This window comes from Myodes glareolus, chromosome 7 (assembly GCF_982192425.1).
Source record: "Myodes glareolus chromosome 7, mMyoGla1.1, whole genome shotgun sequence".
Classification (NCBI taxonomy): domain Eukaryota; kingdom Metazoa; phylum Chordata; class Mammalia; order Rodentia; family Cricetidae; genus Myodes; species Myodes glareolus.
The window spans coordinates 84390896-84413750 of record NC_142032.1 but is presented as its reverse complement, the minus strand read 5'-3'; the positions used below and the strand labels follow the sequence as shown (position 1 = coordinate 84413750).

Here is a 22855-nt window from a genome sequence, read left to right as displayed (position 1 = left end):
AGTCTGTCAAAATTCTTGTATTGTACTCCAGAGGGAGCAAAGAGACTGAGACTCGCTGGGCTGAAGTACTGTAAACAGCTTAGTATCTCAATGAACAGGCTCCATGATTTGTTGTTTTAATTTCTTACTCTCAGATGCTAACTTGCTCTCCATAATTCACTATTATAGGCAAACTAGGGTAATAAATAGAAAATAAAGTTAAAAATCAGAACATCAATAATTATTTTGTGAGAATAAATCCCAAGAAGGGAAATTAATGGATCAAAGAATATGCAAAAACATTTATATGAAATCTATTCTAGCAATGGATGCATACTTTTAATATGCTGCATTTGTCAACTAATTCAATTTCCCTTAAAAAAAAAAAAGGCCAAAAAAATCTCCCCACAAAACTTTGCCAAAGCATGAAAGATATATCTAAAGAAAAATATCCAGGCAGCAAGTAAAGCATCAGCCTTATTGTGAGCACAAGGACTTAAGAGAGTTGTTAAATGATGGGACAAGAAACAAGAGGCTCAATATCATCTGAATTTCTCAATGTATTTTTTTTTATTTTTGTATGAGATAAACCTTACCTTTTCTACCCTCCAAAAAGTTAAGATGGTACCACCTGAAAGACTAATGCATCCTCATCCTCAGCACTGGCTGAAAATCTGGCTCTTGACTAAGCAGAGCCAGAGTGACTCATCTGCAGATGGGGCTGCAGAGCCTGGAAGCAGAGAAGGGGCCGCAGTTAGCCCACAGACCTGTCATATGGGCTTTGAGCTATAGACTGAATCAAAGGACATTACAGAACATAACAGAACCATGTATGCTTCCCCACCATCTGGCCTCTTTATCAGATAATTGCCTAAGCTTCACCAAGTAGTTCCCCTCTTCTCTCCCCAATTCCTGGTATAAGGCTGTGTGTATGTGGGATTCATATGGAACATGAGACTTAAACCCGCCACTGCCTCATACATCCCTGGTTCCAATGACTGTTACAAGGGGTACACAGGCACCTAAGCCAACCACTGAAAATGGTCACCATACCACAGTCACTAGAGAAAGTAAAATGTTTACTGAAGAAGGTAGATGTGAAGATTAAACAGACGCTCTTTACCAGGTAAGTTTCAGATCTAATGAATAGAGAACCCAAGAATGAGATTCTTAGGTGGAAGGCAATATTGAGAAATTACAAACTGGGTTTTGAAGACATCATTTATACCCAAAATCCAATAACTTCAAGAATGGAGATCAAAACCTAACCTTCATGAATACACCGATCAGTAAATCCCCTTTTCCATTCCCCAGATGTCAGCTTGTATCACCACTCAAAGAACTCAAAGAGTTCTTATAAAGACAGTTAATGCTTCTCAGATTTCCTTCTTAAGCAGCCCAGAGAGGACAAGCCAATGCTTAAGACTTCCTGATTCATGTTCCTGGACCAGCTTACGGGGCCACAATTTCAATCTAATACGTCATGGGTACTCTCAGCTGAACAACAAGAGCAATGATCCCTGGCCCATGAAAGCTGACAGATTCCATTACAACTAGGTGAGCCATTAGGATACTATTTATATAAGATGGTATGACTAACAAGCTAAAAGAACTATCTTACTCCTCTTCCAAATACACAGTGACAGAGTATTTACCCCTGCTTTCTACTGTAGAAACATTTTCTCTCACCTTCATATTCCCTTCTAATATTCAAAAGCATGTGATGGGACGGAAAGCAAACTCTCCTGGAAACCTTGTACAATAATGACATAGCCAATCTTCTTCCAGCTCAAAGGTATTTGATCTAAACCACATCCTATGAAACTGAAAAACAAGACATGACCAGAATTCTTGATTTCAATTACTATCACCCAAACAAGTTCCCTTTAAGTGCTAAGAGCCAATTTAGGAAGAATCTGGGTTTCTAAAACAGAGACTAGAAATGCTCATGGTTTGTCTGTCTTTATATATACATACAAACATCTACATATCCTATGAGGGTAATATATAGCCATGTGTCTATGTATACATATACATACATACATAAACACACAGATTAAAACTGTTTTGCTTTATTTTCTTAACAGTTATTTATTTTCACAACTGCTTTTAGGGCACATGGATACATTAACATGCATAGAGAAAAACAGATCAAGAGTGTATAACATATGATAGAAAGCAAAAAGCAACATGGTGCTGCAGGCTTTGCAAAGTAAGGTAACGCTTGCTGGTGGTACATGCTTTTAATCCCAGCACTCAGGAGACAGAGGCAGGTGGATCTCTCTGAGTTCAGGCCTAGCCAAGACTACATAGTGAGACCCTATCTCAAACAACAACAACAAAAAAAACAACAAAAAACAAACAAAAAGGAGGCTACTCTGTTCTTGTCTATTTCCTGCCCCAACAGCCATTACTTAAGAGTCAATGCAATGCTGTCTATTTTAGTTACCCTGTCAGGCCCTATTTTAGGAAAATCCAACATGAGAAAACTCCAAAGCAAAGCAGTAGGACCAAAGGCTCTTTCTTATGGTCATCAATATGTTGGACAACCTGAGAGTAGCTACGAACCCAGAATAAATTGTATCTGTGCGTGCACATACATTTTGCACTGAGTAACAGAGGGTTCAATGAGTTGCAAGCAACTTTCTGAACTACCATCAAATTTGCATGTACTTCAAGAACCACATCCAATCCCTTCACTCCTAAAGCCCTGCCTGTGCCTTCCACAAAAAACAGGCCATCTCTGTATGAAAAATAACTAGGCTTACACATCTCTATGGACACCTTGCACCTCATGTTCTCATCTTAAGTTTGAGAAAAAACAAAAGATCATTTTGTACCAGAGGTATCTCAATTCGAATACTGAGATGGACTCAACCAGTCTAAGTGCCATTGTATGCTAATTTGGAGCAACACTTTTGTTTGTTTGTTTTGTCTTAGTTTTCTTCATTTTGATCATTTGGGTTTTTATTTGTTTTGCTTTGTTGCTGTTTGTTTTGTTGTTTCGCTTTTTGAGACAAGGCATCACAATGTAGCCTTGGCTAACCTGAAACTCAAGAGATCTGCATTCCTCTGTCTACCAAGTGCTGGAATTAAAGGTGTGGGCCACCATGCCCAGCGGCTTTTCGGTTTGCTTTTATAGATATTAGAGCTGACCTTGAATTCATGATCCTCCTGCCTCAGCTTTCCAAATCTAAGATTACAGGTCTGCAACACCAGCCTGGTTTCATTCTCTGAGAATCTCATTTGTTGATTTGTCTGATCTCCAAACAGTACAAGTTTTATCCTGGGTACCTCAGTTCCTAGGCACACAGCAAGGGTTTGCTGTATATTTAACCACTGATAGTGTGGTAGTTGAATAAGAATGTCCCTCATAGACTTATATATTTGAATGCTTGGTCCCCAGCTGGTGAGTTATTTAAGAAGGACTAGGAAGTGGGGGTGGGCTTTGATGTTTCAAAACCCCACACCAGGCCCAGTATCTGTCTTTGTCTGTAATCTACAGATCAGATGTCAACTCTCAGCTACTGCTCCAGCAACATGCCTGCCTGCCACTGTGCTCCCTGGCCATGATCAGGGACTAACCCTCTGAAACTGTAAGCAAGTCCCCAATAAAATGCTTTCATAGCTGGGTGGTGGTGGCAGATGCCTTAATCCCAGCACTCGGAAGGCAGAGCCGTGTGGATCTCTGTGAGCTCAAGGCCAGCCTGGTCTACAGAGCAAGTTCCAGCAAGGCTCCAAAACTACACAGAGAAACCCTGTCTCAAAAAAGATAGATAGATAGAGACAAATAAATGAATAAATGCTTTTATCAGTTGCCTTGATCATGATATCTACTCACAGCAATAGAGCAGTAGCTAAGACAGTGAGTGCCCACGATGCACAAGGCACTAAGTCTTGAGATATTTGCTGCCACTATGTTAGTCACAGAAACTCCTTGATGCTGGGCATGGCGGTGAACAGAAAGGCAAGCAGATCTCTGTGAGTTCCACAGCAGCCAGGACTAGAGACAGAGAAAGCTTGTCTCCAAATAAATAAATAAATAAAAATTCCCCTGATGGGTGGTTTTTGACTTATCTTACTAACACATGTAGCCTGTCAAAGACAGGAAGAGACGAGGACAGTACAGTTCTACCTCTGGATTCCCCTAGAGACAATGAGTTATACTGCTTATGGCAGCAAGAAAAGACCAAGAACTATAGTCCTAAACAAAGCTTCCAAAGCCAGACATGCTTGCCAAGAAGCAAAGAGCAGATTCCACCTCCACTGGCTGGCAGGCAGGCCCACACATTCTGCTTAGCCATGTGAAACAGCAGGCTCTTGCTCTCCCCACCCCCAGGCCCACTTAGGATATTTGGGGTAGCAAGAGAATAGCAACACTGGTGACTTTTCTAGATGTTGTATAAAAATAGAGCTTCCAACTTTAGGCCAAAAGTTGAAAAGAAAAATAGCCAGAATTAGACGTTTGTTTTAACACAATACATTGAAAATTCCAAGTATTATAAGTTTAGGTGCTGGTAGCTGGGGAGGAGGTCACACCACCACAGGGCTCCTCAGTGAGTTGGCAAACAGTAAGGCTTGTTTAACAGTGCATATCTACCAGTGACAGAACTAAAAAGTCTACCATGTGGGGAGATGGAAACCAACTGACACACCTCCTGTGGTTGTCCACAGTGGCAGGGCTGACACAAATCAATCTCAGCAGCAACTTACAAGACAAAAACATTAATAAATCTTTTTTGAGGTTGGTCAAAGATGAAATGGTTTAAGCCCTGAATATTTTTCAGAAATTAAGTCAGCATAATGGAGGGGGGGGGCTTCTAAAATAATTTTCTAAACTTCAATCACTAACATTTTTATTTCCGGGTTTTGACACCCATAATTCATCAACACATCTTATGTCGAAGCAAAAGACAAATGCCTACTTTTTACAGCAAGTTGATAGCCCTTCAGGTATGAGAATCACTCAGACCAGGTGGTGGTGGTGCAAGTCTTTAATCCCAGCACTCGGGAGGCAGAGGCAGGTGGAATCTCTGTGAATTCAAGGCCAGCCTGGTCTACAGAGCAGAGCAAGAATCACTCTGGCAGAACTGGTGGAGAACAACAGAAGACCCAGAAAGAGACCATCATGATAATAAAGACTTCCCAAAGGGTTTGTGGGCACCATAAATTACATAACAAATCCATTCTGTGAGGCAGCCAGGATTAACTCCCATTCATCCCCTTATATGATTTACTTCCATGGAGTTCATGGCTCATGACGGTCAAACATAACCAGCCCAGCACTTATGAGGCTATGAGTCTGAGGCCAGTTTAGTATACATGGCAACTTCCAGAATAGCCAGGGCTACATAGGGAGATCTTGTCTTAAAAAAAAAAAGTAAATAAATAAATCGAACAAAAAACATGATCATACTCAGTATGTAGAGAAGAAAGGATACTGTCTTGGTGACAATGTCTTGACTGCAAGCCCCAGAAGGAAGAAGTGTGTGTAGTACATGACCAGGGCCAGCTGACACCCAAACATAGGTTCCTAAAGAATCCAACAGAGAGCTAGAGAGGGGAAGGAGTGGGGAAGAAAAAAAAAAAAACAACAAGAGAATACCTTCATAGAAAGTGTACCCACACATGTGACATAAAAGCACAAAGGAGACTACTTGGAAGGAAGACAGAGGATCAACAAGAGAAGGGGATGAGGGAGAGAGGGCAGATAAGGGGATAAGCAAGAACAAAGTGTAAAATGTAAAATGACATATATGTATGAAAATGCCATAATGAAACCCATTACTTCACATACTAATCCAAAATTAAAGAGGATAGCACTATATAAAAAATGAAGAATAAGTACCTACTATGTATTTGGTGCACTGTATAATCTTCCTGCATGTATTCTAGGTACTCTCCCAAACTGTCCATAAATACTTCCTTAAAGTTCACTAGATACCAAGCACTGTGTGTGAGACTTTTACACACAACTAAACAATGATAGGACACTAACTAGTATCTTGGGTATTATTCTCAGCACTTCACAGATGAGCAGACTGAGGCTCAAATTCTAAGACACTGGCCGAAGGGCCCATGTTTTACTGTTTCTTAAAAATAAGAGTAACAAGCTAGGTGTGGTGACACCTGTCTTTAACCCCAGCAGTGGCAGGTGGCTCTCTGTGCATTCAGGATCAGCATGCTGCACACAGCAAGTTACAGTGTAGCCTGAGCTACACAGTGTGAGACCCTGTCTTCTAAAAAAATAAAGGTTCTTTCACACAAGAGTGGTGTTTTATTTGGGACACCAAAGTCCCTAAGCCTCTGAGGAGAGGAGATTTGAACTTGAAACGGGGCAGCAGCTTTTAAACTTTAACTGCAAACTGCAGCAAGAAATGGATTCTGGGACTAGAGAGATGGCTCAGGGGTTAAGAGCACTGGCTGCTCTTCCAGAGGTCCTAAGTTAGATTCCCAGCACCCACATGGCAGCCTCAAAACTGTCTGCAACTCCAGTTCCAGAGAACCCTACACCCTCTTTTGGCCTCCTTGAGTACAAAGAGCACCACACAAGCAAGCACACATACATATAAATTTAGAAAAAGATTTTTCATCCTGACCTACTATTTACTCTTCTATTTAATCAGATTTTGACAAGTACTAAATAGGGGGACCTAAATTTGTTTGAAGCCAAGTATTGTATGCAAATGGTAGTAAATATGCAAATCAGAAGGGGAGGAGCTTAAGATGTGTTACAGGGAGGATAAAGTTTTCCTATAAATGGGGAGAAGGCAACTGGAAGGTTCTCACCTGTTGCATAACTTTACTAGTACTTTCTGCTTGGTCAGGCAATGACTGAGAGCTAGGTAAATGCTTTGATAAATTAAGCATCTTCTGTTTCTTGGCTAAGTAAGAGTTCAAAGTTAAGTCTTCAATTAATGTTTTTGTCTGATTTGAAACTGTCACAAAAGTTCAAGTATCCAAAATCTTGAAAAGAATTATTTTTAATTCATTTGTTGACCCTGCGGTGGTCAGAGAACAACCTCTGCAGTTGCTTGTCTCTTTCTACCACATCCTCAAAAGGTGGTCTTGTGATTTTTACATCCAACAAAAAGGGCACATTGCCTGATTTGGAATCCAAGTCTAAAATCTGCTCAGGGCTAGAGAGATGGCTCAGTGGTTAGGGCGACTGGCTGCTCTTCCAGAGGACCTGGGTTCAATTCCCGGCACCCACCTGGCAGCTCACAACTGTTTGCACCTCCAGTCCCAGGGGATCTGACACCCTAGCACAAAATATATACAGGCAAAACACTTGTATACATTAAATAAATCTTTTTAAGAGATCAAATCAAATCTGCTCAAAGGACATTTGCTTAGAGTAGATCTTAGTAGAAATGGAGATTTTTAATTCCCCAAACCTACAGCCTAGAGCCAAGGCCCTTTCCCTTTCCTAGCCTGCCTAACACAAGTCACAGCCTTTCAGGAGACAAACCAGTATGAATGACAAAATCAAAATGATATGAAGGTGGGCACCGAGCACTTGACCTCAGCTCAGCTGGGAAACACCAGAGTTTCTCATTATGAAATCATGCAGAGGGCTGCGGACACAATTCAGTGGTGGGGTTCTTGTGTGGCAGCTTGGTTGTTAAGGGCATGTGAGAGCTAATCTTGCCTGTCAACTTGACACACCAGGAAGAAGGAATCTCAATTGAGGAACTGCCTCTATCAAACTGACCTGTGGCATTTTCTTGATTGCTAGTTGATGTGGGAGGGCCCAGTTCACTAGGGGCGTGCCACTCCTGGGCAAGTTGGCCAGGTCTGTACAAGAAAGGTTACTGAAAGCCAGAAACATCTCCAGGGGTTCCTGCCTTAGCTTCCCTAGACATCAGTCTATAAAGTGTAAGATTAAATAAGCCCTTTCCACCTTGAGTTGGTTTTAGTCAGTGCTTTATTTATTACAGCAACAGCTCAAAGTAGACCATGTACTTGCTGCCACGCCTGAGCCTGGTCCCCAGAACTCACATGGTAGGAGACAACTGACTCCTACAAATTGTCCTGACTGTAACATCACACACCCACACACACACACACACAATAAACAAATAAAATGTAAGCTTTTTTAAAAGAACAAGATTGTTTGCAAAATACCAACTACTAAAGGCAGATAATAAAAGATAGTGCTAAAACATAAGAAAAAAGTCAAGGGACTATGGATAATTAAAGCTTTCTAACAAGAAATACAGACTACACCTGGATGGAGCAGCCTTCTCAGCTTCTTCTGAAATTTGAGCTTTATATGAGGTATTACTGTGGCTAAGGGTCAGTACCTTCCACAACAGGCTATGACTTCTTTTCTTTTCTTTCTTCCTTTCTTTCTTCTTTTTTTTTTTTTGAAACAGGGTTTGGAGCCTGTCCTGGAACTCCTGTAGACCAGGCTAGCCTCGAACTTACAGAGATCCGCCACCACCGGGCTCAGGCTATGATTTCTATCACTACTTATCTGCCTCTCAAGATCTGTGTGGAATCGTGAGAATGAGTAAGGTAGGAATTTTAAGTTTTGGTGCTTAACTTTATTTTAGGGCACAGTCACAGTGTCTCCTTAAAGCAGGTGCCAAACACAAGTAATGTACAGGTCACCTCTTAGAAGAGTCTAGACTTTTAAAACCTTAAATCTGGGTGTCAGATCCATGGTCAGGCTTTTTCTCCTTCCCCCAGGTCCAAAACTCACACCTTAAGAGTCCCAACATCAGAGTGAACGATAATGACAATCCTGACGGTGGGGGACCCGCTAAAGTGAAGAGAAAATGGCAATATTCACTTTTTCAAAGTGTAAAAATAAAGGCACCACTTACTAACATCTGTGATATTTAAAATTGTACACAGTGCATCCATGGGATTTGGGCAACATCTTTATTTTTAATTCTGCACAATCTATGGGTATTTCTATCAGATTTGTCAGTGTGCCGGAGTCAGACAAGTCTTTAAGTCTGCACAAACGTGGACCTGCCATTTCCACAAAGACACCATGGAGTAAGTTTTGGCTCTGCACTATACTTACTCAGTCTTTGCAGCCATCCACCCTTATTCTTTTATATGCCCATTTACCAACTGACCACCTGGTATTTTTCTTACAAACTTAAAAAAAAAAAATAGACCTGCTAAGCATAGTGTGTACTTGAGAGACAGAGCAAGTGGATGTCTGTGAATCTGAAGCCAGGCTGGTCTATCTATATACTGAGTTCCAAGCCAGTCAAAATGTGCCTTCCATTGTTCCACAGAAATTCAAGGTTTATTTGGTGGTTTTATTACAGTTGTGGTATAGCATCTCTTAAAAAAAAAAAAAGGAAAAAACATTTTCAACCATTCTTAGCATCTTTATCCATGTAGTCACAAGTGTGGCATGCTAGTTACATTGTCATACTACACATTAGAAAGTAGAACTAATAAATGAAAAGCACTCACCATGTAGTCACCAGAATCATCAGCAGTACAAGAGTACACTACTACAGTTATTTCAGCAACACATGGACATATAACCAGGGCCAGAAGACTCCTCTGCAGGGGAGGGTGCCTGCCTCCAAGCCCAATGACCAGAGTTCAATCCCTGTAACTCCCGTGGTGGAAAGGGACAACCAATTTTCTCAAGTTGTCCTTCCTGAACACACACACAAATAATTTAAAAAAAAAATTAACTAATACACAGACACACACACACACACACAGAGAGAGAGAGAGAGAGAGAGAGAGAGAGAAAATTAATCCTAATCCTTTACATCCCAGTTAAAGAAAGCACAGAGGGGATGTGACCCACATAAAGACACAGCAACGTCCACCAATGGCCCCTAGAACAGACTCTCCAGAGTCTTAGGGACCTGGCCTTACTTCATCAACAAGTGAGTCTGAAGCAGGTCTGGGCTTTTCACTCCCTCCACCCCAAACAACAGGCACAACATGGCACTTAGCAGCTGATCTGCTCAAATAATCTGGATTGGCTGAAACAAATCTGTTTCCATCCAAAGTCTCAAGAAGGTTTGTCCAACTCACTGAACTCCAAGGCATATGGCCAAAGATAAAAATGACTCCTGGATCAGCATCCCAATTTTAGACCCAACAATATCTTAGCCCTTTGTCCCTATTGCTAGATTCACATGGGCTCTAGCTCTGTAGCAACCGTTCTCAACCTATGGGTTGAGACCCTTTTAGGGGTTCAAATGAACTTTTCACCGGTGTCACCTAAAACCATGCTGCATAATCAGATATTTACATTATGATTTATAACAGTAGTAAAATTACAATTATGAAGTAGTAATGTAAACAATTTTATGGTTGGGGTCACCACAACACAAGGAACTGTATTAAAGGGTCACAGCATTAGGAAGGTTGAGAAGCACTGCTCTAGAGGATTTCAGGAGGAAGATTTTCCATATCTAATTTTTAGGGCAGCTTTGGAAACAAGTTGGAAGTTTTCATTAGAGTCACTCATGTATTTATTTCCCAGATACCCAGAGGACAGGTTTTATTTTCAAGGGATGGATAACTGTGGACCTAAGAATGTTTTACATACTCTATGTATGTAAAAGGTACATACATGGGAGGTAGAATGATATAGCCCTGTCTAGGAACTGCAATCCAGGTAAACTAAGCTACATATTCCATGCAGCTAACAACAACAACAACAATAATAATAATGCTTTTTATATGACATGTACTATATTATTCAAATGCACTAACAATCATTCCATCTATTTACTGTGATGAATTTCACCTGACACATGATGGATCTGAGTTCCAATGGCAAGTGAAGTCAGACTGACAACCAGAGTGTAACTCTAGATTTGTGCTTTTAACCAATGGTTATGTGTATCCAAACATTTTTCTTATTAAAAAGTAACATCACTTGGGCAGCAGAAGCAGGCAGAGCTCTTGAGTTCAAGGCTAGCCTAGTCTGAATAACAAGTTCCAGGAAACCCAGGACTACACAGTGAGACCTTGTCTCAAATAAACAAACAAACAAATATAATCAGAATAAGATGAAGGCTGTGCCAGCAAGTTACCTTGTTTCTAACATTAGGGAGGTCTAGCATTAGTGCATCTGTGAACTTCAGGAATACAGCACACTCTAGGAATGCTTTCATACTATACCGAGTCAGCTTCTTATAAGCCAAAACAAAGAATAGCTAGTGTTACTCCAGAATTAGTTATAGCCTACAAAATGGGAGAACAAAGCTAGGTATGGTGGGTCATATCTGTAATCCCAACACTAGTGAGGATGAGGCAGGAAGATTGTTATGTATTTGAGGCTGGACTACATAGAGAGTCTCAGGCGAGCCTAAGATACAGTTTAAAATTCTATTTCAGAAACAACAAAAACACACAATTGGATAATTAAAGTGAAATAATAATAATTGTAGATAGATAGGAGAGAGAGAGAGAGAGAGAGTTAGTTCTCTATCTCTGGTCCCTTCCAGTTTTCAAACCCTGAAGTTTCCTGACATATCTTTCATTACATGGGGGAAAGACACCTTGGACCACACCTGAGTTTAGAGGATGATCTCAGGGTGAGCTCTCAGAGGTTTCAAAGGAGAGGCTAGTTGAGTCAGGAAAACTTAAGCACTGAATTCTATTTTAGGTCCTATTTTCTCAGAGATGGGCAATGAGAGACAAGAGTTCAACCACCCAAGAGCCAATAACCATGCCTATATAATGAAATCTCAAAGGCCAGAGTAATGTCTCTGACCATGCCCAGCTAGGAAACACACACCACCACCACTGCCACCAATCAATGAGGTCTGAGATTTTCCAAGCTGGTGAGCAGAGAGACTTGCTGGGAGAGTGGTGTTACTGGCCTGCCTGGATCCCAAAGAATTAGAATTCCCTTAGGAATCTCTCTCTCTCTTTTTTTTTTTTTTTTCTTAATGGCTCCTAGGAATCTTAAAGGGGTTACCAGAGGGAAAACTTTCAGGCAAAAAAGAAACTTGTTCTAGGGAAAATTTACAACTCTTCATTTGGCTGGAGTATGTAAAAGTGAAGAGGGGACTACAACTCAGCCGGACTGTTTAGTTATGCATATCTCTGGCCTTCTATTTAATTAAAGTTTACCCTCAAATCAGGACCAATTGAACAGGGGAGAGGGGTTTTGCTGAATTTCTTTGTCCCTCTCGCAAGTGTGGCTACATTGACTAAATCTGTTTGTTTTTGTTGTTTTTGATTATTAATTTTGATCGTTTAATTAGTCTATTAGCTTGTGAGGGCACAGAAAATGTTTAAGTCCAGTAATGGTAGCACACGTCTAGAGAGAGCAATAGATACTGCACTTTCTTTCAAGTCATCTACTGCCCTCTGCATCAATGAGGCTGATCTGGAGCACCTGGGCTCAAGTCACCCTTCTGCCTCAGTCTTCTAAGAGAACTGCATAGAGAGACCAAAGCATCTGCCTCTTGCTTTGGAGGGTTGAGGAAAGCATGGGTTCGACCCAGCTTTACTGAGTAAGCAAATAAAAGCTACATCCCCAGTCCAAATTAGGTAGAATAGAAAGACAGTAAAAGTTAAAGGAATATGGAAAGGAGAAGGAGCCCTCACCCCAAAGCTTTGGATTGAGAATCAGAAACAAATAAGTAGCTGAGCTCAGTGGCACTTGCCTGGAATCCCAGTACTCCAGAAGCAAAGGCAGGCAGGAGTGTCTCTATGAGTTCAAGGCCAGCCTGACCTTGGTGAGTTCCAAGGACACCTACAACTACCTAAATAGACTCTATCTCAAAAGCCAAAATAACAATAAATATCTCACAAACTAGATTAGAAACTACATTAAAGTAAAAACATGTCTTATGGTATGTATTGTATACCACATGTTGCCTGTAGAGGTCAGAAGACATAGGATCCCCAGAATTGAAGTTAAAGACAGTTGTGAGCTCCCATATGCATATGAGTGCTGGGAACTGAGCCCTGGTCCTCTGTAAAAGCAACAAGAGCTCTGAACCACTGAGTCAACTCTCCAGCACTGACTGGTCTTTTTTTTTTTTTAATCTATTTTGTTGTTGTTGCTTTAATTTGTTTAAGTGTATGGGTGTTTGCTTGTATGCACATATGAAAACCTGTATGCCTACTGCCCAAAAAGGCAAAACGAGGAAATCAGATCACCTGGAAATGGAGTTGCAAACAGTTGTTAAGTACTAGGAATCAAACCTGGGTTCTCCAAAAGAGCAGTTAATACCCTTAACTGCAAGCTTAACTCAGAATAAGTATACCCAAACATTTTAATTTTTAAATTTTTTGAACAATGTAATTTCAAAACCACCAAAATCATATATACAGCTACTGCTGACACTTTTGGAAGACTCTCAAGAAGTTCATGGCCACACCTGTGTATATACTATCTTCCCCTGTCTCAATGCCAGTTATGGAGTCTATATTAAACTCTGTTAATAATCTAGATCTGCAGCCAGGTGGTGGTGGTACACGCCTTTAATTCCAGCACTCGGGCACCAGGAATAGGTGAATCTCTGTGAGTTTGAGGTCAGCCTGGTCTACAAGAGCTAGTTCCAGGACAGGCTTCAAGTTAACAAAGAAACCCTTTCTCGAAAAACAAAAACAAAACAAAATCTAGATCTGTTTCATACAAAAAATTAAGTTTTTGAAATTCTTTTCTGTAGCACTTGGTTTCGCCTGACCAGAGACTCCTGAAAAGAACCCTCCTGGATGCTACAGGAGCTCGTACAGGGCTGGAGCTGCTACTCCTGCTGCCACTGGCCGGAACATACTTAATTACAAGAACAAAAAACTGAAATCCTGCCAGGCCATGATGGTGGTGGACACCTTTTTAATCCCAGCACTTGGGAAGCAGAGGCAGGCAGATCTCTGTGGGTTCAAGGCCAGCCTGGCCTAGAGTTTCAGGACAGCCAGAGCTGTTATACAGACAAACCCTGCATTGAAAAGCCAAACAGGAAGAGGGGGAATCCTAATTATCATGCACTGCTTGAGTTCTATGCATTGTGCTAGCATAATGTCGAACCTGACAGGGGAGTGGCCGTGGGAACCCCTGAACTTGTAGTCTATAAGAAGTTAGGATAACCTGGGAATATCCACAGCTAGCATCTAAATGGCGCAATCTTGTAAGACTGAGTCACTGGCATGTGGGGTCTGTGCTAATTCCAGTCAGTATCAGAGCTGAGTTGCTGGACACTCAGTTACTGCCAGAAAACTGCTGGAACAATGTAATTAGTAACCTCAGAAACAGATGCACACATTAAAACCAACTTCTCCAGTGCTCACAAGACACTTTACTGCTTGCTGGAATCACAGAATCTATGCTGTCATATAGCTGTCACCAGCTCAAGTGTACTGTTTGCCATTTTCAACACTAGGAAATCAGGTATTTCAGTAAGACCCACAAGTACTGGGTAGAATAAGAAAAAAAACTAGGGCTGGAGACATGGCTCAGTAGTTTAAGAGCGTGTACTGTTTTTCCACAGGACCTGAGTTCATTTCCAACACCCACACTGGGCTACTCAGAACTGCCTGTAACACCAGCTCCAGGGACGCTCTTCCTACGTCCATGGGTGAGTGTGTGCACGCAAATGGACAATTACAGACACACATACATAAATGACAATAAACCATAGGGGGTGGGAAGCACTAAAGAACTATTTGGACCTGTCAAAGAAAACACAGATGTTGTAGAAATACAAAGTTTGAAACGATTTCCTTCAATAGCTTTGGCTGTTACTTTACATTTGTAGTAGTTCCCAGAAGGTCAGTCAGGAATTATCTCAAGTGTTCAAAAGTAACTGTTGCCGCCTCCAGAGGACTGTTGTTAAATAACAATAATCACCATGTAGTGTAGCACAATTAATAAAAACCCAGAGACAGACACTGGGGTTCAACCTGAAGGTCAGAAAATCAAAACGGCCAGCCACTGGCTCTTACCTCTACCTCAGTCTGAAAATGGTGATCCTGCCTCCAGGGATCTCAGAATGAGACTGTGAGAGCTGTCTCCTGGTTTATATTCTTCTCTAGGGCTGGGATAAAAGGCGTGCACCACTACTGCCTGGTTTCTATGGTAATCTAGTATGGCTGCTGGGATTAAAGGTGTGTCTCATCACTGCCTGGTCTGGTAAGGGTGATCAGTGGGGCTGTTTTACTCTCTGATCTTCAGGCAAGCTTTATTTATTAAAATACAAATAAAATATCACTACAACCCAGTGTCTTCTTCATTATGTACTTTATCCAGACTAAGGAGCCCAAACATACTATATATCCCATCTCACCAGCTTCTGATTTGTGAATTCAAGTTTTAAATAATAAAAATCTTTTAAAAAAAAATACATCAAGTCCTAGCCAGGTGGTGGTGGTGCATGCCTTTAATCCCAGCACTCGCCAGGGGGAGGCAGGTGGACCTCTGTGAGTTTGAGGCCAGCCTGGTCTACAGAGAGAGTTCCAGGACAGGCTCCAAAGCTACTGAGAAACTTTGTCTCAGAGGATAGGGGGAGAAAGCAAGTCCTAAATGATAAGCATAAAGGACCCAGAAACAATCCATGGCGAATGCCCAGTCAACTGTGAAGAGTAGCAGTCATGCCGGTCCCTGCGTCCCTACACTCTTCTCCATACATGTTCTCAAGGAGAGCAGGTCCCCAGCCCTCCTGGAGAGTGCTGCTCCCTGGAGTTAGACAATCTCTTCCCCACTATGCCCTTTCCATGACACCCATTTACAACCCTGGCCTCATAAATAAAGGCTTGCAACTTTACCCACCTCAGCTGAGCTATTCAATGGCTCTAGAAAAGCTTGTGGATTTCATAAAGTTAGGAAGTCCAAAGTAGAATTCTTCCCATGTGCACGAGCTTTCCAGCGACAGCTGAGTAAATGACTAGATAAGTGACTACTAATTCCAAATAAAAACTGATTTACAAAGACACAAGAACCATGAAAATACTCATAGAAATTAATAGAACTTTCACTATATAACTCACCACTCCTGAAATCACCACCACAGTTAGAAAAAAAAGTGTGTCTTTAAAGGGCTTAACAGTGTTATCATATTCCTAATCCTGCCTCCAGGACCCACGCTGCTAGTCTCACCATCTTCTCTGAGGTAGCCTGACTTCCTCCTCTTGTTTAAACAGCACCCAGTGGATAGAAAGCAAATGTAAAGGGACAGGAAGGGTATTTGTTTTTTGTGATAAGATTTTACATAGCCCAGACTGACCTCAAAAGTTCTATGTAGCTGAGGATGATCCTGAACTTCTGATCCTCCTGCCTCCACCTGAGTTGAGTACTAAAGACTACTGAACTACAAGTGTGGGATGTGAAGCCAGGTGGAAATGTTCTTGTTTTGTTTGAACAGAGTTGTGCTATATAGCTCTGCCTCCAAGCTGGACTCAAGCTTTCAACAATCCTGCCTCAGCCTCCTGAGCATGGGGATTACAAACTTGTGACACTGTGTTGACCAGAAGTCAAACACTTAACACAAAAATGATAGCTTGTATAAAAAGCATGGCTATTTGCATCAAACTGCTGTCAGGGATACATGGGCTTTCCGTTCAGATTCTACAGTGGGTCACTATATATACAACTATATCCAACTCAGCATTTTGCACAGCTATTATTAAACCATGCCCACTAGTTACATAAGAACTTAAAAGCAGAGCACAGTGATACCATACAATCCCAACATCACTTAGGAATGTGAAAGAGGAGATCATTGAGTTTGAGGTCAGCCTGGGCTACATTTGAAGACTCTGTCTCATTAAACTGAAAGAACTCAGGGTGCTGAAGTCTCCATTCCAATTTGAATATAATTTGGTCCCTTCAGAAAACAGTCTGGGAGAAACTCCAGCTTTCCATTTGAAACATCCACAACCTCTGCTCCAGTGGGAGCCCTCATTCCATTACTGAATCCTGCTTCATATATGCCACATTATAATTCTTTGAACAAAGAATTAAGAATTGGTAACAAGGGGCTGAAAAGTTGGCTCGGTGGTTGAGAGCATTTGTTTCTCTTACAGATGACCCAGGTTTGATTCCTAGCACCAATATAATAGCTCACAATGGACCGAAACTCCAATCGCAGGAGATCTGGCATCCTCTGCTGGCTGCCTCAGACAAGGAAGGGACGTGGTACACATACACACAGGTAAGCAAGACATTCTTAGGCATAAAATAATAAAGTAAATCTTAAAAAAATAAAAAGAATTGGTAACAATGCTTAGAACTAAGAAATACAGAAGGTCAAGTACCAAGAATTTAACTAGACTCAAATTCTACTAAGTGCCTATAAGGACCTAAAAGAAACCATGAAGTCAACTAAGACCAGAGAAAGTGGTCCCATAGATTGCTCTAATTTTCTCAATTTCTGTTTTCCCACTAAAAAATGTGGCCTTTCAACTTACTTTATCCTTAGACTATGAAATCGCATAGTGAAGCCCAACAGTCTTATAGGAATTTTTTGTAAAATGAAGCTTTGGGATAAAGGCAAGGCGGGGGGGAGCAAAAATGTCCTCATTTCTGTTACAGGAATACTTCTGCTTCAGGGGGATTCCTCAAACCTTAGTAAGAAAAAAGGGGGGGCATTGTTGTGGCCAGGTGGTGCATGCTTTTTTTAATCACAGTATTCAGGAGGCAGCGGAAGGTAGATAGATCCCTCTAAGTTCCAGGACAACTGGTCTGCAAACATTTCCAGGCCAAGCCATAGCTACACCAGATATTCTAAAGTTTTGCAGAGGTCAGATTTTTTTTCTTGCATCTTCCCAGACTAGATGCTGTGGGACAATGGTCTGAACCCTGTCACTTGTATTATTTTTAATAAAACGCTGACTGGCCAGTAGCCAGGCAAGTAGTATAGGCAGGGCGACCAGGCAGGAACAGAGGTGGAGCAAAGAGAATTCTGGGAAGAGGGAAGTTTCATTCTGCAGTTGTGACCCAGACGCAGAAGACTGTGACTGCCTCGCTGAAAAGTTACCAAACCACGTGCCTAACATAGACAAGAATAATGGGCTAATAAAAGTTATAAGAGTTAATAAGAAGCCTGAGCTAATGGGCCAATCAGTTTTATAATCAATGTAGACCTCTGTGTGTTTCTTTGGGACTAAATGACCGGGCAGGACAGAAAACCGATCAACAACTAGATGAAGTAGAATTAACTGCATTCAATACAGTAGATGCTTTCACTACTAAAACAAGGAACAGATCTCTCCAACACACCATCTCCTGGACTGACAGGCAGTAAGAGCAATAATGGCTACAAGATGTTAAATATCCCTAAAATGAAGTCCTGCCCTCTGCAGAGCGCTATCAGAGATCTGCCAGTAATCAGAGCTGGTCTAGATCTAACAGTCTCAGTGACAGCATTATTTCCAGTCACTGGGCCCTGAGGTTGAATGCTTCAGCAATGTGCAGCAGGACAGAAAGAGGGCATGATGATGCTTACCGAATGATGCTTACACTGCTGTACAATGTAGGCTCCTATGCTATATCTCAGTCCCAAACCAAACAATTCAAATCACAATTTAAAGAGGTGAGCAAGGTCAAACTCGCAAGGAAGCAAAAGTCATCATTTCACATGTTCCACAGTATGGTGTTTAAATAAAGTCACATTTGCATATATCTTAAGGACTGGGCATCCCCCTTTCTCGGCACAGCCTAGCTCCAGAGACTCAGTTTGCGGCACTGGTGTTATTCTCACCCAAATCTCCTTTTTGGCCTCCAAAGAAATAAAACCTTTCATTGACTAGAAAAAAAAGATACAAGAATTAGTGACACTAGATTTGAACTAAAGGACACTAAGTCAATCGACCTGGTCTGTTACAGAAAGAACTAAGGAAACTGTTCCAACATCAGGAAGAACTGATCCTGGAACACTGGTATGAACATCTGTAGACAGACACAAAGACTAATTGTAAGTTATCAAGAGGTAGGGAAACGGTAGTTACCACATAATTACCATTGTTTCAATCTGAGTTACTACTTCTTCACCTCAAAACAACTGGCAGTGTACAATTAACTCTCCTCACTACAGAACACATACCAAGACAGTAGTAAAATCAGATTAACTTAAGCCATCTAACGCAATGCAAAACAACTGACCCACAATTTCGGAGGCAAGTGGCACCAGCAGGTTTTTAGGTTTTCACCTTTCATTGGAATGTGTCAAAAATCCCCCAAACCTTAAACAAATTGACTGGCACCGTAGGTCAAAAGGCCAACGCAGCTCCAATGCTCCAAATTCACTTAGATTTAGTTCATTTCCCAAACATAATTATTGGTCAATGTAGGGGTTAAGGGCTTCTCCCAGTGTTCAAGTTCCCCCGCTTTCAAAAGGTAGGCTCTAAACTGGCTGATGAAATGTCAGCCTAGACAATATTTATGTACTTGAGTTGTAATAAACCATTGAACTGACCAGAAACAGTGGACTCCTCAACACCAAAAGCACTGCATGCCCAGGAGCAGTGCATGAAGTCAGGGGCAAGCTCTTTAACCTGGGCCTAAGCCAGAGATGTGTACCCATGCCAGGTCCTAACAGTTGCAAGTCAATGACAGTTGACATTAGTCATTTACTCGCAAAGGAGGATTTGCTGTTAGCATTCCAATAACAAGGTGTGTACCTTCCTTACCCTAGGACAACACCAAAAGCTCTACCCAAGTCAGTTCTGAGGGGCCACCGCAGGTAGTAGAGCGCTGGAGCCTAAACTAACTTCACCGTTTCTAATCTGTCTTCAACCAAGAAAAAGTTTCATTTAACATTTGCAAGACTGAGTTTACTACAGTCTAAGCAACATTTCTGTCTCTCGACAGTCTGGCTCAAAGGACTGATTTACTCAAAGAATATTCCCGTCACTTTTGTGAGGCTGAGAAGAAAAAAAAAAAATACTCTTTCCATTTTTGCCTACCGTGCTACAGCTCAGGAGGGCCAAATCAAGGCAGCAACTTGATTAGGCCTCTCAAGTGGACATCTGTCCAAGATAAGGTCGAACTGGAGATGAATGCCCCCAACTGAAAGCAAAAGTACACTACATACCTAAGTTACACGCCAATCAAAAGATGGTGACATAGTGGAAATGGGACACACACACACACACACACAAATCTAATGTGATCCAGAGGGAACTTTTAGCACCAAACTACCTCTCGGAATATTATTACTCACCAAGAGGCCCAGGCAAAAGCGGAACTATTGCAACACAAATGTTGCCTCTCCACAAAAGAAAAAAAAAATGTAAAACTCATATCTAGATGGTCAATTGTAGATCAACACATTATTAACACGTGCCCAATCCTTCAACCTTAAATTCACACAGAGATGGAAGATGTCTACACTAACACACATTTAGAGTACTTATTACACAATTTTAAATAGTAGCACGTACAGCCAAGTATTTTATGGGAACAGGTGTGCCCTCAATTGAACATCCTGCTTATTCCTAAACACATAGCCCAAGTGACCACTGCTGCTCTCTTTATTACTCTCAGCTGGGTGAGCTGCTTTTGTTTTTAATTATAATAGTTGAACAGAAACTACAAAGATAATGATAAAGGCCCCAGGAAAGGCAACAAAATGAGTTTTCTGTTTCTTCCTCCCTATCATATTTTGTCTACCTGAGTCCCGACTTCACTTCTCTGACCCTATTTCATGCAACCTTTCACTCACTGGACTTACACTCCACCCCCAGTCCCTAGAACTTGCCAAGTTCATTCCAGCCAGTTTCCTAAACCGCCAAGAGTTCTCCCTTCATCTTTGCATGGCTGGCTCCTTTTCATTTAAAGTTCTGTTTAAAGCGTCACCTTAGGAAGGTCTCCCTTCACTGCATCCCAGTCACTTTCTAGCCCATCACTCATTTTCTTCAGCATTTAATCAAAATCAGATCTGCTTGTTTATATCTCCCCAACTCCCACTCTGATAAACTCCGTGAGAGTGGAACTTTTGCTTGTGTTCACCTTTGTACATCTGGTGTCTGAAACACTGGCTAGTACTTATAGCCCGTCTTAATTGGATGAATTTTGAATTTTTCATTCAATGGCAAACTAGGTTCCAATGAATTAAAGTAAGACTAGAGGTAATTCTTCTGTTCCTATAAACCATCTAAATACCATAAGTGTACAGTTGAGGCATTAAGTATTCTGTTTGATCAGGCCTGAAGGCCCTCATAAATATGACAGGACTCTCTTCCAGCATCAGAAGAACATCTGTTATGATCACCCGAGTGATACTACACACCCAATTCAGTGACAAGGCAAAACATACGCACTTTCTAGTCAAAAATTTAGCACTATTTCTTAAAACATAAAGTTTCTTAGAAGACAGTTCCATAATCAACAGAGGACTTCTTTTTTAAAAATGTATCAGCTGCAAAAAAGAACACAACACTTCACTCTGAAATCTCTATGACAGGCTAGAAGAGGCACTACTTACTCTGTGGTGGTTTTTTGTTTGTTTTATAAACAACATGAATGAGATCTTTCCAATTATTCTTTCTTCAAACATTTGCATTTGGATTTAAATTCTGCTAAAAACAAAACTACGCACCACACTGTCTCCTATAAGACCACCTATACACAAAGCATTAGCTAAATAAGATAAAAATCAGCACAAGTCCATTGTCACCGAAGATGAGTGTGCCAGACACACAGATGGAGAAAGAGATAAAGAGCTATTGTCCAATTGTAGAAACAACAACAAAAAAAGTAATATGGGGTTTTCTGTTCTCAGAAGTGCATCATGAAGTGTGGGTGGAGAGAAACACAGAAATCCAGAATTAGCCTAACATCAAATCATTTCGGGAAAGAGTTGACAACATGTAAATTCCTCACACATAAAGTATTTGGAGCGAGAGATCTTGATTCCTGGGCTATGATGCCATTTATGCTTCCTTGCAAGAAGTCTGGAATTCCAGTATCCATAAAAGAAAACGCTCATTAGAACCGGGAGCCGGGCGGCGTTGTGAGGTACTCCCCAGTGTGACACAGACCAGAACTGAAGTACTACAAAGCTTGCAGTTAGGAGCTGGGATAGAGGCTGAACACAAAATTCAAAAGAGGTAACCAAGGTACTAAGTGCCACAAAGGGGAGAGGGTGACCAGACTGCCACTCAACCACAGAGAATTAAAGTAGAAACAGGGGTGTGTATGGGGGAGGATAAGAGGTGGGGATGGAAAAAACAATACATTTGTCACCCCGTCCCACTTCCTAAACAGGATATAGGCAAAGCCTCCAGCCCCATTACCTCAGGCACAGATGGTTATCGTTTGTAGCAAAGGTGCACAGAAAGGCCTTCAGGTCTGAGCCCCTTAATTCCAGGGCTGTTAACGATTACAGAGAAGGATGGGGGTGGGGAGGAAAATCAGGGAGGGAGCTGGAGATTCACCCGCCACCTCCCCCTTGGGCTCCTACCTCACGGCTCTTACCCAGGACTTTCAGTTCAGAGTCTGCAGCCCCTCCCCGAGCATCTACGACCCCAGGTCCCCAGGCCTTGGATTGAGGGGTCCTGGCGATGGGCAGGCAGGGACAGTAGGTAAGTTTTCTGAGCCCTGCGCGCTTGACACGCCACAGGCTCCCCTCACAGCCTCTTCTTCCAGAGGGACCAGTCCAGACAAGGCGCTGATTTGCACTCCTCCCCTTCCACCACCACCCCCTTTCTCGAAGGAACCGAACCCCCGCCCCTTCATCTCTCAATGCTCCCCCCTTTTCCTTAGCTCCCTCCCCCCCCTCCAAACTCACAGCTGCTCCAGAGGTTCCTCCAGTCAAACCCTTTCTGGAAACGACGGCGGCCCGGCGGGTCCAAACCACCTACCATCCCCGCTTGCGTTTCCAGGCTCCCTACCCCCGCCGCCGCCGCCTTTTCTGCCACCGCGGCCGCCGCCTCCTCCTCATCTGCGGCCCACCGGCGGCGGCCGCCCCGAAGCCCCGCCCCC

The 22855-nt window shown here is 42.0% G+C and overlaps 1 protein-coding gene across 4 annotated transcripts in view; it reads right to left on the bottom strand.

The window, feature by feature from the left end:
- Dcun1d3 (defective in cullin neddylation 1 domain containing 3) overlaps positions 1 to 22855 on the bottom strand; it is a 39895-nt gene that overhangs the window by 16690 nt on the left and 350 nt on the right. Inside the window, exon 1 of one of the 4 annotated variants that reach the window (XM_048460160.3) lies at positions 22662 to 22836. The exons of 1 other annotated variant lie outside the window; for it this stretch is intronic. The gene's annotated coding sequence lies outside the window, so the exon portion shown is untranslated. Of the gene's footprint in view, positions 1 to 22348; positions 22522 to 22661; positions 22837 to 22855 lie in introns of those variants that run through there. 2 more of the 4 variants (XM_048460163.3, XM_048460161.3) reach the window with 2 other exon arrangements.